At 50.3% G+C, this 15,802-nt stretch overlaps 3 non-coding genes across 3 annotated transcripts; 1 reads left to right on the top strand and 2 right to left on the bottom strand.

The window, feature by feature from the left end:
- Positions 1-392: 392 nt before the first annotated feature.
- TRNAG-CCC (transfer RNA glycine (anticodon CCC)) lies at positions 393-463 on the bottom strand. The gene has a single exon. It is a non-coding gene; the product is annotated as a tRNA-Gly (tRNA).
- Positions 464-11,230: 10,767 nt separating this feature from the next.
- TRNAH-GUG (transfer RNA histidin (anticodon GUG)) lies at positions 11,231-11,302 on the bottom strand. The gene has a single exon. It is a non-coding gene; the product is annotated as a tRNA-His (tRNA).
- Positions 11,303-11,988: 686 nt separating this feature from the next.
- TRNAN-GUU (transfer RNA asparagine (anticodon GUU)) lies at positions 11,989-12,062 on the top strand. Its single transcript has one exon. It is a non-coding gene; the product is annotated as a tRNA-Asn (tRNA).
- Positions 12,063-15,802: the final 3,740 nt, after the last annotated feature.

The following is a 15,802-nucleotide window of genomic DNA, read 5'->3' as shown; positions in this document are numbered from 1 at the left end:
ACAGATGGCGAAGGAGAAAGAGGAGGGGGAGGGAGAGAGAGGGGAAAGGGAAGGAGAAGGAGAGGGGAAGGGAAGAGGGGGATAAGGAGGGGAGGAAGTGGGCCAGGAGAAGGAGGATGAGTAGGAGGTGGAGGACACTTGCAGGTAGAAAGGTACCGACTGGCCAGCGAGGTGGTTGCTGCCGTATCGTACTCCCTCACAGCCCCAGGGCTCTGCAAAGTCCCCATTCAGACGCTCCTTAACGTCTTCCGCTCAGGACTGCCTTCGGGTGTTAATTCTCATCTTCGTACTCCTTGTGGCCAGAACTACGACGTCATTGGACTTGTGTGTGCAGCAGGCAAAAACCAAGGGTGAAAAGTCTGGGCCGGAAAAGAGATCGAGAGGAGACACTCTGCACTGGCCGGGAATCGAACCCGGGTCTCCCGCATGGGAGGCGAGAATTCTACCACTGAACCACCAATGCCCCTTTCCGTGCAAGCCTCTGACGGCTCTCCAGAAAGCATCTCCAGGGCGACCGAGGGACCCGCGGCGGCAAAACAAAGAGGTTCCAAAATGGGCCTACAGCGTTGTCTTTGAAAGACAGAGCTCACAGACCGACAGGCACTCGGAACAAAGCCTTGCGAAAAAGGCCTACAAGCAGGCAACAGCATGAAGTGGGAACATTCAAATGAAAATATCAAAATATCGGCTTCGTCAGCTCACACCACAACTCTGAAAAAGGCTCTTTCTAACCGTACAACAGACCCCTGCCGAAAAAACATCGGAAATTCATCCAGATCCCTTGTTTATGACCCTATACCTGCAACTCTCAACCTCAAACTCTTACCTTAGAGAGTCTGAGAAAATAATCCAACTTGCTAGGTTAGGCAAGTGAAATTCTCATCCAGGCAAGAAATAAGAAACAGAAGCAGAATTAGACTGGAATGAGAAGAAGGAAAGGGCCAGAATCAAAAGAGAGGTAACGAAGAAACACACCGTTGTTTTGTACAAGAATAGTGAGTCATTTTTGTAACCGTTATAACAATAGTATGCGTCTGCTTTTTAAGGTGTTCAAAGCATTTGGAAGGATATGTGATATATCATAATTATTAAAAGGTTAATTACTATTGTTTGCAACCAATGTTTGATTATATGGGAGAATCTAATCTCCCAAACGGGACTCTGTGTTGTGCTGAGTTTTAGCATTCGTGACTCTGAGATGCATGTGGGACGTAGGCTTTGGTGTTTTGGTTATATAAGGAGCAGACTAATTTTTAGAATAGTGTCGAGGTTAACATATTGGTCCTTTGATGAAATTGAAATACAGAGAGATTTCTTTCCCAATTTTTCCTGGGGGAAATTACACTGAAGAAAGGAACCTGGCGGGGGGGCCCCCCCACATGATGGGACTTAGGAACCATTATGACTTTCTGAAAGATAGGAGCTGCAGACGTGCAGTCATGCTTCTCTTGCTGAGAAGCCAAGCTAGGTGGAGGCTGAGTCAGAAACTTGAACTCAACAAGGAAAACGACCATCCCCTTGACCCTGAAGAGCTTTGGCTCTATCTGCCCTCTGCCCAACACCAAAGACACACGCCAGCTCTGGCCATCATGCTTTCATTTACCAACTACATCGGCCAGATCTACATGTATTCCCACACCCCTTTCTAAACTACAAACCTGCACTTTAAACCCACAACTCCTGAATCACAAATCCATGCCCCCTATGCGTCTCAGAGTCACAAATGCGAAAACTCAACACACCAGTGAGTTCCCTGTCAGCATCACACACCACCCTCTGCCTCGACAGGTTTGGGAGGCACCAAGCGATGGGGGGGGGAGCAAAGAGAATGACTGCATCGTCAGTGAGGAAATGAAGCCCGCAGTATTTTGATGTGAAAGCCACAGCTTGATGGTATTGCCTGACGTAAGCCTCCTATGCAAGCTTTTGCTCTGGGTATTTTCTTGTTTGTTCGTTTTTTAGTTTGTTCTGCATGTCTACCAAAGAGGCCTGTTGTTTTCAGAACTCTTTTCAAAGTCCTTCCCGAGCCTCTTCCAGAGGAATCCTAGTCGAGCTGCACAGGTGGAAACGTTGGTGGCTCAAGGGTAGAATTCTCACCTCTCATGCGGTAGAACCGGGTTTGATTCCAGGCCAATGCTTGCTTTTCTTCGGTTGCCTCTCCCCTTTTCCATGGGCAATATCCTTGGCATAGACAGGTCGTTCCTTGTCCTGAATTATACCAAGACCGGTAAACTCAGGCGTACCAAGGTTAGAGGCCCCACTCCGCAACTTCCTGCATCTCCGCACGATTTCCTCCCCAGAAACGTCCCCCTCCCTGGGCCCCTGAGGCCCCTCCCGTCACAGCTACAGTCCTTCAGTGACCTTCATTTCTTCATCCCCACTCCAAGTGCGATATAGCCCAAGAATAGGATAGGAGAAAGGATAATAGTAACAATGGTTTCAGTTTCAAGTATTCCAAACCGCAGAGATTCAGCAGACACACTTGGAGCTTCAAAAACATGCTCTCTTCACGGTATTGGATGGCTGCAAAAAAAAAAAAAAAAAAAAACAAATCCTGTTGAGGGCAACTTGTGTCGTTCTTAGTTTTCACTAGAGGGGACGGCGGTAAAGGGAGGCAAATGGCAAGTGTGCCCATTTAGTTAATTCCCAAGAAGACTTTAAGAAATTGCCCTCAACAGGATATGTTTTTGGTTTTGTTTCTTTGTTTGTTTGTATGTTTTGCAGCCCTCCGGCGGAGGTGAGAGGTCCTCTGGCACAAAGGAAGGTAGGCACTCAAGGAACCCCAGGATAGAAAACAAGACGGGGGAAGAGGAAGGGGGGGAGGAGGAGGGGAAGGCGAAGGAGGGGCGGGCAGAGGAGGCGGAAGATGGGGAGGAGGCGGAGGAGGGGGCCTCAGCCAGGTGAGTTTTCCGCAGCAGCTGGATAACCCTGGTCGAGAGAGGGCGCCCTTGATCCACAGGCCTCTGCGACCACAGGCTTCGGCGCTGCTGCCTTCTTGGAAGACACCCTCCTTCCCTCTTTTGTCTCAGACAGGACGCTGAAGAGCGCGTCGTCCTAGATGATTTCTCCGCTCCCCAAAGCCCTAGGAGGGAAGGACAGACCGACGGAAGCGTTGCTCACAAGTGGTCCATCGCGCAGCGTCCGGCCTTGTGTTGGATGATTTCCCGGGTGCCTCTTCTGGGTAAGAGTGGACCCCACAGGATATTCCTGCTGTTCCCGTTGAGGAGCAGTGGGAGAGACGCCAACTTGGCCGGCTCGTCGGGCCGCGCGAGACCCAGGCCCCTGAGCTAGTCCCCTCGATGGGCTGAGCCCAGAGAACCAGCAAGGGAACGGGTTGCCTCCTGCCGCCGCAGGTTCTCTCTCCTCCCGTTGCAGGAAAACACTGATCCAACTCCCGCCGTAAGCACCGGAGAGGCAGCTAGATCATTTCTGAGGGCTGGGGTGGGATGAGGTGGGGTGGGGTGGGGTGGGCGGGGGGCGCCGAGGGGCGGGTGGAGGGAGCGCTAACTCTCCGCAGGAACACGGCTGGGGCGGAAGAGGAGAAGGAGGAAGGCGAGGCCGGGTGGAAGGCCAGAAGGGCTGGCTAGCCCAGGCAAGGATACTGCGCGCCGGCTCCGGAAGCCTCCTTGCGAAGGCAAGCCTCGGGCCTCCTTGTTCCTGGAAGGGGTGCCTCTTTCCGATCTGGCCCCCAGGGGACTGTGGAGCGCGAGACCTTCGGGCAACGTACCCACGCTTTCGCAACCCCGCGGCCGCGTGGCCTTTCTCCTACAGATGCCTGTCGGCCAGCCTGCGGGAACTGCCCAGACCAGAGCGGGGCCCAGTGGGCGGGTCCCGGCGCGCGCACACACACGCGCGTGGCCGGAAGCGGGCTAGAGGAGAAGGCACGTCCAGCACCTGTGAACAGACAGGAGGCGTGGCTCAAGAATAGGACCCATCCATACACTTAGGTCACTTAACAGGAAAGCCCGGAAGACGCGGGTGCAGACCCGATTTCCCAAGCTGTGGAGCGCTGGCTGGGGCTGCGCCTCTCGCCCTGCGCCCGGGGAGCGGAGTGCAGCGAGACACCACGGAAGAGACGTCGTCTGTCATGAACCGAGAGGTATCAGGGGAGAGCACGAACGCAATCTCTCATTAGCACAAATCCCTACATCAGCACGCCCCAGTGCAGTAGACAAGCCTCGTCCTGGGAAAACTACCTTCGTGACCACAGTCTCTCCCGTGCCCGGTAACTATGAGCATGCACCCCGCAGGCACGGTCAACACCCTGCCCTCCCCTCCCCTCGCTGTTCTTCCAAACCGATCTCCGAAAAGCCACCGATCGCCCACTCCCGCCTACCCAACACACAGAAGATGCCACTGCCCGGCCTGCAAGACTGACCGCCTTTCAGCAGTGGCGCCCAACCCACCGACCCGCAGCCATTGCGCTGTCTCATCATCTACACACGCCACCTGCTGCCTCTGAGGCTCCGTCCGCAGCACCTGCCACGCTCTCGCTCTCTCTCCTGTTGCCTTACAGTGGACGCAACATTTATCCCAACAGGTCTTCGGAGTGAGCGTCGAAAGGAAAAAGCAAAACGCACCCAGTGCCTGGGAGAGTGTGCAGGGTATAAATGCAACAGCCATTGTAGAAACGGTGGGACTTGATTGTGGTGGGTAGCATCGTTTTGACGTAGCGGTGTTGATTTTTACTCCTACCTTCTGCTTACGGCAGCAGTGTTACAATTTTCCATTCTGCGCATACTTCACCTGCTGCCTTTGTTACGTCAGTTAAATGATGTTAACTCCCTACACCGCCTAATCTACAAGTGGAACAACCACCAGGATCCGACCCAGCGCTCACCTTCCTCTCAACCCTCGTGGATATCGCCTCCAGGCACCTCTGCCGAGCGCCTAATAAGCATTTCATCCAGGGCATCTATTGATGCTAACACCAAGACTCGGCTTGGCCTCTCTCGGTTATTCAGAACTCAACATGACCTGCGCCCCGGGTGGCAACGGGCGTGGGTTTGCACCCCACAGGGAGTTGAACCTCTGCAGGGCTGTGTAAACCTGAGCAAGATGCTCGGAGGCCCTGGAAAGCCACTTGTGCGGTGGAGATGAGGGGATGTGGCGCTGTGCGGGCGCGGGTGGGGTAGGGCTGCCCTGGAGATGAGAACGACCTAGGTGCCCTGGGAATCGGCCACTCTGGTTTTCCTCGGTGTGGGGCACACGCCGCAACACAATTCAGGGGATGGAAAGCTGCCCAAAAGGTTTCCCTGACCGGGAGTCGAACCCGAGCCGGTCGCGGCGGTGAAAGCGCCGAATCCTAGCCACAGGACCACCAGGGAGCTGCTGGTGGATGGCTTTTCTCGTGCTGCTGACTACAGTGACCTTTTCCCTTTGCTCTGGAAGGCCTTGAGCCTTCCGGAGGGGTCATCCGTCGTTGCAGAAATCGTTCCCTAAGGCCGTTCCCTCCGTGCTTCCTCCAAAAAAGGAGCCCGAACGCCCGCGGGGCCTGCCGGGTCCGCAAGTCCCGAGCGAGTTGCCTCATCCCGGCCGCACCTAGCCTTGAGAACTAGCCTTGTGACGCGTCTTTGTGAGGTGGCCGCGTGTGGAGAGAAGGTCAGCGAGGCCCGGGGAGCGTGCGAGGGGCACGGTGGCCGGGAGGAGGCGGGAGGGAATGTGCCCGGGGTGAGAAGGGGCCACGCACCGAGAGCCGGCATCTCCATTGTCCAAAAGGACTCAGGCGGATGCAGCAACGGAGACGGCTTGGATGGAAAACCCTTTTAAGCCAGGCTCCAAGGCGCTAAATTGGATTCCGGATCTAAAGCCGAGCAATCCCCGGATGGGCTTTGTCGGTTAACCCATCCCATCGTGTCCCCAGCTCTCCGTAAAGAAAAACTTCAGTCTCCTGAGCCTTCCCTGAGTTGCAAAAAGTCTGGCCCAAGAATTAATGATTAAAGGAATGAAAACATGCAGAAACAAAGAACAGCAGTCGGGCAGGAGAACTGGTAAGAATTTTCACAATATATCAGTCATATAGCAGAGCCACGGGACCTGTAGTTCCTCCCTGAAGAACATAGATATCACTGTTTGATGCACATTCCCAAGTGGTTTTTACAGAACCCAGATTCCCCACCAGATGGAAACTGCTGACCACAAGCACATAGACCCCAGACCAGTTAGAGCCAGAAGATTGATGATGTTGATTCCCGAAACTTCACCTTGTTACCTCACCATCAACCAACCAAAGAACTGTGTGGAAGCTGATCACGCACCCTGAGACCCTCTCCCTCACACTGCCTTTAAATACACTGTCCTGAAAGCCATCCAGGATATTGGGTCTTTTGAGCTTTAGCTGCCCGTTCTCCTTGCTCAGGCACCCTGCAATAAAAGCTGTACTTTCCTTACCACTACCTGGTGTCCGTTGATTGGCTTTGCTGTGCGATGGGCCAGAGGACCCGAGTGCCCTTTGATAACAGATCTTCCCCCTTACAACCTGCTGCACCTGCAGTTTGCCCGCCTTAGTCCATGCCAACTCCATCGTTCTCTATACCCAGGTCAGCGATCTTGGAGTTCTCTCTGATGCCACAGTTTTCCTCAGACCCCACATCCCAGTAGTCAGGAATTCGTGTTTTCTCGTCTCTCAAGTGTGTGGACATTGATCTACACCGGGGTTTCTCAACCTCCACAGTGTTGGTATTTTGGACGGGATCATTTTTTGTGGGGGAGGGCTCCGCCTGAGGACCGAAGCATGTTTAGTGACACCCCTGGCTTCTACTGACTGGATGCCAAGTGGAAACTCTCCGTCCCCCTTCCCCCAGTCTTAACAATAAAAAAATGTGTCCAGACAAGGCCCAGTGTCACAGAGGGGTCCAGGGGTGAGGGTGGGAGCCCAAATCGCCCCCGTTTGAGAACCAGAGATGGGCACAGTCGCTCCTGTTCCTGGCCTCTGAACTCATGCAGATGACTCTCCTGTTCAGGGCACAGGGGTGGATTTCAACTTGGCCCCCTGCTCATCTAGACGTTAGGATTTAAGACTTTCATGTCTCTCGAGATCGCAGGGTTTTCTGCCATGAAGCCTTTTCTTTGGCTCCATCCTCGACATCAGCTTCTTTTGAGCCTGCCCAGGAGAGGCAGCCGGGAAGAAGTCTGAGTCTGCTCAGTGAGGTTCCTCTCCCTGCTTCTGGGACTTCATGCCTCTTTGGATTCAGTCGGCAGAGAAGTTTTAGGGGCCGCTTTATTCCAGCTGCCCCGTGCATCCCCAAGGAGGAGGTGCATGGGGAAGAATAGGGTTTGACTGGCGCCTGCCACCTGGGGCTCACACCTCCACCACCGCTAGTGTAGCCTTCTGGGCTCCCTGCGGTCCCACCTGAGCTCCGGAGACACCCAAGCCAGGAGGGACACCTAGGGGGAACCAGAGGCCCACTTCAGTCCTGTCCACAAGGGATCCCCAAATGGGTCCTGACAGAGAGAAAGGCAGTGAATCCTCTCTTATTGGGCAGGCAGAAGAGACATGAGAGGGAAAGTGAAGAAAAATCCTATGAGGCCTCAGGATCTGGAGTCACCATGAAGTTGACCGCCTCTGGAACCGCGTCCTACCCCTGGCTGGCGAAGGTGAGTGGAGTCCCCTTGTCCAGTCCAGACCAAGTAGACACAGCAGACAACGATGGCCCGGGTACCAGTGAGTAGGCAGTCCCCAATCTTCCCACTTGGGAATACTTGAACTTCCCTAGCCATGAAATCCATGCATTTCCAGGATGCAACTCACTGAATTCTTTTTCTCAACTGCTTGAGAAAAGGAGGAAAGGACTTGAGGAAAGGATTGATCGATCGGGTGTGGAGCATATATGAAAACCACTGCAGTAAGGGAAGCAACCACTGTTGAGACTGTCTCATTTCTCTCTCACCCACCCCCTTAATATTAATTGCACTTTCCCAGGTAGAGTCCCCAGGTTGGACCCATTTTACTTTTAATGCACAGGTGGTGGCGCCTAAGAGGAGTCTAGGAGGTTCACAGATGAATATTTGAAGTGTGGAAGTCACTTTTGTTTAAGCATGCATTCCAAAAAGCAACGAAGAATCAAGCTCACCTGTGCCTTACCTACAACAATGGGAAAGGAGAAGTACATATAAACGAATGGAAAACGTCATAAAATAGCCTTAAGTGTCTGCTCTTTCCAACGAAGTCCTTCCCTGGATATGCTCATCAATGTCTTCTCTTTCTCCAAAATCTGACATCCAGGGCCTGACCCTACGATCGCTTTTCAGGATCCAGCCTATTATTCCCCTCTCTGTATCTCCGCTTCTTCCTCATTTTCTTTTATTCACACAAAACAAAACATGATAGAGCTCTCCCTCAGCCTCCAGTTTTCAACATCGCACCCAGCGAACAATTTCGCAAATTAGGTATGCTCCGTGGGACTCTCTCTGCCTAGAAAGAAGAGGAAATGTTAAGCAGCACAAAGCTTTGTACTTTCCACGGTTAGGAATGACTAAAGGAAACTTTCTCTAAGACCAAAGGCCTGAAAAGTGAGCTAACTTCCCGCCGCCCCCTCACCACCACCCCCCGCCCCCGGCCCTGCATCCAAAAATGCCGACTGTTTTGAGTCTTGTAGATCTTTCTGGCTTGGTTCAGCTGCCCTGCAGGCAACTGGGCGTTTGTTATCTCCAGAGAGTAAAATAGAGGCTCTTTGGCCACAAGGGGGCAGCCAGTACATGGGAGGGAGGGCCTGTGTCCCCCAAGGAAATGAGAAGTATGATGTGATGGCATGCATATCTTGACCTGGGGGATGGTAACCTGAGTTATTACATGTTGCAAAATGTATCGCTCTGTGTGGAAAAGAACGGAATGGGGAGACTTGCACTACCTGACGTTACGAGTTACTGTGACCGCCCCCCCCAACATAGACCAGCAGGGTGCAAGTTGCATCAGGGTACACAACTGGAAAATGGACTGGGTTCAGAGACTTGAAACCGACCCATAGCTCAATCAGTGAATGAGTTTTCAAGAAAAGCAGTTCAGTGGGGAAAGGAAATAGGTTCCATATTGGGGGGGGGCAGCTGTATTTCTATCTCACACTAGAGACAAAAGTCAATCTGAAGTGCATCATAGACCAAGACATAAAAGTTAAAGGTGTAAGGCATTTTGAGTATTCTTCATGATTTGGTGGTAGGCAAAGATGTACTAACCAGGACCCAAAGAATGTATAAAACAAAGACAAATGATAAATTAGAGTTCATCAATGTTAGCCGTATCTTCTCATCCAAGGAGGCCACTAAAATGGAAAAGCAAGCTAGAGACAGGGAGAAAATATTCACAACACATAGCTGACAACCCTCACCGCCTGTCATTATAATGCACATGGCCAAAAAAGCATACCAGGAGTCCTCAATATTTTTAGCTGTCACAGAAACGGACATTAAAACCATGTTGAGATACCACTACTCTTAGTAGTGCGGCTAAAATCATAAGGAGAGGAAACACCAACAATCTTGGCAAAGATGTGGAATAACCACAACCGTCATATTGTTGGTGGTAACATAAAATGGTACAACTGCTTTGGAAAAGGCTTTGGTGGTTTTTATGAAGTGGAGCATATACTACTCCCTGGTACCAGCTATTCTTCACCGAGAGAAATGAAAACCTACGTCCACAAGATCTCTTGTGGAAAGACTCTTCAAAGCAGCTTTATTCACAATAGCCAATACTGGATACAGCTCAAATGCTCATTATCGAGTGAATGGTAAACAGACTGTGCTATGTTACTGCCATGGAATACAACTCAGCAATGAACGAGGAATGACATCTGCTGTACTCAACAATCGATAAAGTCAGAGACGTTGTGCAAAGATGAAGAGGTGTGCAGGCAACAGTGTGTGCACTATGATCCCATTTCCATGACATTCTAGAAGAGGCAAAGGTAAAGTGAAAGGAGTCTGGACAGTGACTGTTAACAAATAAAACAGAGGACAATGGCAATGATTTTAATGGTTCTGCGTGACTGACTGGGTAGTCACTAAGTCCAGGCAATGGGACAACAGCAGCATGATGTGGAGTTCCCTTGTTGGTCCAATCTGGTGGATGAAAATGTCGAGGCACCGTCAAAGTTCAGATATAGCAGACGTTAAACCAACCGTGATCACCGAAACAGTAATTAGTGAAGGTTTACTGTGCACAAAAAGCTTTACCGTTCAGGAACTGGGAGCACTCCAACGGAATATGGAAGGAGGCTCAGAGGTGCTACACTGTTAGAAAGCAACTTATCTCATGAGGGGGCGGTGGCTGTTTTGTCCTTCGCAGTGACTGGTTATAACATTAGAGTTTTCCTCGTGATAGGGAATTGGTTAAAATGGTTACCTCCCATCAATTTTGGCGAACAGTTTTAGGCTTTGTTTATGATTTTCAGAGGCATAAACAAGAAGTGGCCCAAGGTAAGTTTCACTTGTTTTGCAAAATAAGCTAAATGAGCTCTTCCTTATATGACTAAACGGGTTTGTCTGCTCAGGGAAGTTTCAAGTGTGATCTCCATTTGTGTCTGATTTTTACCAACTCTCCGCTTTTGGTCATGCTCTCAGTCTAACGGTACTCTCGGGTACCAGCATTGATGCAGTCAGGCAGAAGAATCACACATATTCGCTGGTGTCCACTAGCTGGGTCGTCAGGGCGGAGGGTGCTGTAGTCACCGTTATCATCATTTCTGCGGTGACTGTTAAGGTCTTCCAGTTGTCCAGTCCTGTTGGATACCATTTGTCTTTTGAGTGGCTGCCGACAGGCACTTAAAATCCTTGAGAGTATAGAAAGGCACTAGAGAGGTTACTTCGGTGACTCTAAAGGGAACAATAGCCAAGGATTGAAAAAGTCCTCGGAGCAGAGATTCCCAGGAGCCAAGATTAAACCAGCAAAACAGGTCTAGGCAGGGGGAGTCGCCTATCTGATAAAATTTTTTATCTGGTCTTTAAGATCCTGCAGATTTTGAGTAACACAGAAACAACATTTTTCACCAGTTACAGCAAAAGAGGCTCCTTGCCGGGCTTCCCTATTTTGGAGCAGGACCGAAGAGAAACCACTGGCCTGGGTTTCCTTCTGCTCAGAAACGGGGTGAGTGGCCTGGGTGGGGTTTCCTTCCCTTCTCCTGACCTCCTGCCGCCAGGTGGCCTGGGGAAAGCAGTGCTCTCTGGCCCCCAGGCCGGTGCAAGTTTCAAGACAAAGTAAAACGGGAGCTGCCGTGCCACGTGAGACAGAGGAGGTTGCCATGACTCGGATTCGAACCGAGGTTGCTGCGGCCACAACGCAGAGTACTAACCACTATACGATCACGGCGCGCCACGGTCCCCGCGGCGGCAAGAATTCTTGCTCTTACGATGTTGACGTAAAATCATTCCAATTACTGCGCTGTGCCTGGACAAATGTCGGTATTCATAGTCTTCTCTCATGCCCGCTCTCCGTGTTCCACTCCCTTCCTCTCAATTCTGGTACATGATGATCAAACCAAACCAAACCAAACCCCAATTCTCATCTCCCCAAATCCGGCACGTGCCTCTGCAAAGGCCTCCTGGGAAGTCAAGCTGTCCTCGTGCCCACCTCGCCGGCTTCTTTCCCGCGTCTTCGCGTTTGCCCCTTTGGACCAACCCTCCGCAGGCCCTGGTTCCGGCTCGCGCCCCGGCGACCGCGGCCGAACGGAGGGCGGGCGGCGCGCGCGGAGCGAATGGGGAGTCGTCACGGAGCCAAACCTGGCCTTCATCTTCCCTCAGGGACCCCTCGGCTCAGGTCCGGGGGCGTTTCCGGGGCGCTGGCATCTGCGGCGGGGACACTCGGCTGCCCTTCTGCCTTCGGAATCGCCCGACGCTCGGCTTTTCCACGGGAAGAACGCGCTGCATCGACTCCACGTCTGCGGTTGTCCTAGGCTTTGGAGCCGGCGTCGCTGTCCTGCGAAAGGCGAGTGACTCCGCCTGGCGCGGATGCGGTGTTTGATCACTACAGGGGTGACAGCGAGGAGTTGCACGTGTGTCTCTGTGGCGCAACCGGTTAGCGCGTTCGGCTGTTAACCGAAAGGTTGGTGGTTCGAGCCCACCCAGGGACGCCTTTCTCTCGCCTCTTTTAGAAAGTAAAGTCTTCGTGGTTCTTTCTGCTCTGCACATCCTTTCCTGTAAAGGTCGAAAAAGGGTCCTCCACTACTACCCTCCTGTCCCCCGTGTCGTGTTCACAACACGAGGACATAAGGTGTGATCGGAAGAGATCCCTGGAAATCCTAGAAAGAGTACGGCTATCATCGTTAGTTTATGAATTCCTTTTCACGATGGACTTTCTTCCGTCCGTTGTTTGCACGTACTAGTATTTATTTAACCCTTTCCATATACTTTTGAAATTAAGTTGGTTCTACGATTTCACGGTTACAAATAATGCTGCAGTCATCCTTCTTGTACAGTATCTTTGGCCCCTTGTACAAGGTCTTCTTAGAGGGAAGAGTCCTGGAGAAGCAGTTGCTCGATCACATAGTGCTGACATGGTTCGTATATGCTTCCAGTTCCGCTCCTTTGCTGGCTTATTAGGTCTCACTCTTTCTTTTCTTATTTTAGCGACTGCTTGAGGCTTTATAACAGACTTCTGTAACTTACCACAGTCTGCCTTCAAGCGATGCCACACCTCTTCGCATTTCTTCCCTGCCGGCCATTGTGCTATTGTCATCATGCATCTTACTTTGCATGTGTCCTAAACCCCACAATCCACCGTTATTACTTTAGAAAAATCGGTCCCATGTTTCTAAAGAGACTTAAATAGTAAGAAAAATCTTACGTGTTTTCCCAGGAAGATACCTTTTCTGTTGTCCTTCGCCCCTTTGTGTACCTCCAGATTTCCATCTGGTGTCAGTGGACTCCTTTAACATTCCTTATAGTGTGGGTCAGCGGGTGACGAATTCTTTCAGCATTTGTATGTCTGTAGATGTCATTATTCACTTTCATTTTTGAAAGACATTTCTTGGGGAGGAGGCATAGAATTCCATGTTCTTTAAAGATGTTGCTCCACTGTCTTCTCACTGCTCCTGATGAGAAATCTGACATAGTCTTTATTTTTGTTTTATGTATATACTGTGTCTTTTCCCTCTGCTTTGAAGATATTGTTCTATTTCAATGGAGTCATGCGCAGTTTAATTATGATGTGGCTAAGTGTGTTTTGCTTCATGTTTCTTGCACTCATAGTGTTCATTTGGCTCTTTGGAAATTTTTCTGTCAATGTTTCTTTAAAAATTGTTCCTTCTCTTCTGGTCTTTTCAGGGACTCCAACTTACTCCTATATTGGGCCTTTTAAACATACCTCACCAGTCAGTGATGCTATGTTCATTAAAAAACTTTTTTTGTATGTAGTTTCATTTTAGGATACCGTCAGTCGTTCATGGCTTTACGTTCCCCGATCCTTTTTTTTTTCTTTTTTTTTAAATTCCCCCTTCAATGTCTAATCTGCTCTTAATTCTATCTGGTGAATTACATAATATCAGATGTTATCATTTCCATGTCTACAGTTTGATTCTGGCCATTTGTATGTGTTCTACATTTCTACTTAACTCTTGGGACATATGCGACACAGTCATGATAACTGTCTTAACGTCCTCTCTGCTAATTTTAACATCAGGTCAGTTGTGGCTCAGTTTTGATTGATTAGTCTCCTCCTCACACCTCAAGTTTTCCTGCCTCTTTGCATGCCTGGCATTCTTTGATTGGATGCCAGACATTGTCAGAGTTTCCCTGCTTGGGCACTGGCTATTGTGGTATTCCTCTAAATCTTCTTGAGTTTTGTTCTGGGGTACAGTTAAGCGACTTGTAAACAGTTGGATCCCTTTGGATCTTGTTTTCATGATTTTGGGGGTCGGTCATTCTAGGGCTCATTATTCCCTCTACTGAAACAAGAGTTTCCTGAATGTCCTTCCCAATGACCCACGAATTATGAGTAGTCCAAGTCCAGTCTGGCTGGGGGAAGCGAGTACAATTGCCTGTCCTGTGTGAGCACCAGGCACTCTTCCATGATCTTTTTAATAGTTTCTTTCCTTGGCCTCAGGCCGTTTCTTCAGAAGCATACCCCAATCATTACTCTGTGGAGTGCTCCAGGGAGACACTTTCATAACCCTGGATTCTCTGTCTATCTCTCTTATCACTGGATCTTTGTTCTGTGAACTCTCGCTTCCTTGCTGTCCTACCAACACTCAGCTTCATCTCCACCATCCAAGGAGTTGGCCTCAGATGCCCCTCCTGGTGCCCACCCAGCCTGGAAACTCTCTGAAAGCAGTAAGCTGGGCCAGTGGCAGGCCTCACCTTGTTTGTGTCTCATCTCTCAGGGGTTGCTGTCCTTTGCTGCCTGGTTTACAGTGTCTGGAAAACTGGTATTTCATGTCTTTTATCTTTTTCATTTCTTGGGGATGGTGGTTTGGGCGGCGGTGAGATTTCAGGCAGGAGGTAAATCTGATTTCTGTCACTCCGCCTTTGCCAGAAGCTGAAGGCATTCTTTATGTGTTCCTAGCTTGACTTAAATAGGAGGTGGGCCGATTTGTATCCCAATGTAGTTTTCTAACGCAGAGTAAGAGCCTTTTCTTCATACTCTTGCCATCACAACAAAGTTTCTGCATCGCTAACTGACACGTCACAAGCAGAGTGCTGCCCTCCTGACTCACGTAAACCAGAGGTACAGTAGAAGGACGATGTGGGCACTGCCCAGAGATACCCTATTGCATACGTTCAGCACCTAAACTACCAAGATGTTTAGAAGGTCTTCCAACAACTGTAATTGTTTCCGGTGGTGACCTACTTAATGGGGTCCAGAGTAGATTGGCGAGAATGACCCCAGATATCTTCCTGCCAAGCAGCTTATGGACTGGAGTGGGGAGAAGCCGCTGGTCCCAGACATTTCTTCCTCTTCCCTTATCTTCTGAATTGTATTTTTGCTTTCGTTGGATGCACACAATCTAATGACTGGCCTCCCTGCTATATCACCAGCGTGCATGAACATGACCGTGACTGTCTCTGTATGATTCCTGGACAGTGTTGGGCTATTTGTACAAAAATTATCCTATTTGAGACAAACTGTTGGAACCACAGGATCTTGCTCCTGGTAATGCATCTTGTGCAGACCTGGGTTCTTAGTGTTTTTGCCTTCCCTTCCCTTCCCATGGTTATTCTGTTGAAGCTCATGAGCAAAAATCCGAGCTGTTCAGCTTTTACATGCTAAATCTGATAGGACATTTTCTCCCCACCCCCCTTGCTCTCACTCACTCTCTGTCTTGGTGTGCCTGTGTCTCTCTGTCTCTCTCTGTCCCTCATACTCTAGGCTGCCCCCAATCTTACCCACTGTCTTCTGCTGTTCAGCGTGTCAGGACCTTGCATTAGAATGCCTTCAATTGCCAAGCACTTAATTCGGTGCTTATGAGGTGCCAGGCCCCTTTCCAGGAGAGATGTTGAATTGTGAACAAACCCAAAGTCCCTGTGCCACTGCACCTGCACCTGAGGCATCCAAAAGGGGCAGCCCAGTGGGAACACAGTCAGGCTCGTCCACCTGCCAGAGCCTAAGGGCAGGAGCAGTGAGTGAAACACGGGAAGCATAGGAAGGAATGGGAAAATGGATGACTTCATTTCTAGCAGGCAGGTGACCAAGAACCAGGAATTTAAAAAATAATAATAGTAAACAAACACCTCAGGAACACAGCAGGTCTCCAGTGACAGCTGCTTACTTCCTGGAGCACTTATGCCATGGGTTTTACTCTTCCTCAGGGGACATGATGGCTGCGTTCACCATCATCCCCTAAAGATGCCCACAACTCCTCCTAACCTGTGAAAC

The sequence above is a fragment of the Pseudorca crassidens genome, chromosome 2, assembly GCF_039906515.1.
Source record: "Pseudorca crassidens isolate mPseCra1 chromosome 2, mPseCra1.hap1, whole genome shotgun sequence".
In the NCBI taxonomy this organism is placed as follows: Eukaryota; Metazoa; Chordata; class Mammalia; order Artiodactyla; family Delphinidae; genus Pseudorca; species Pseudorca crassidens.
This window is presented reverse-complemented; position numbering and strand designations above follow the sequence as displayed.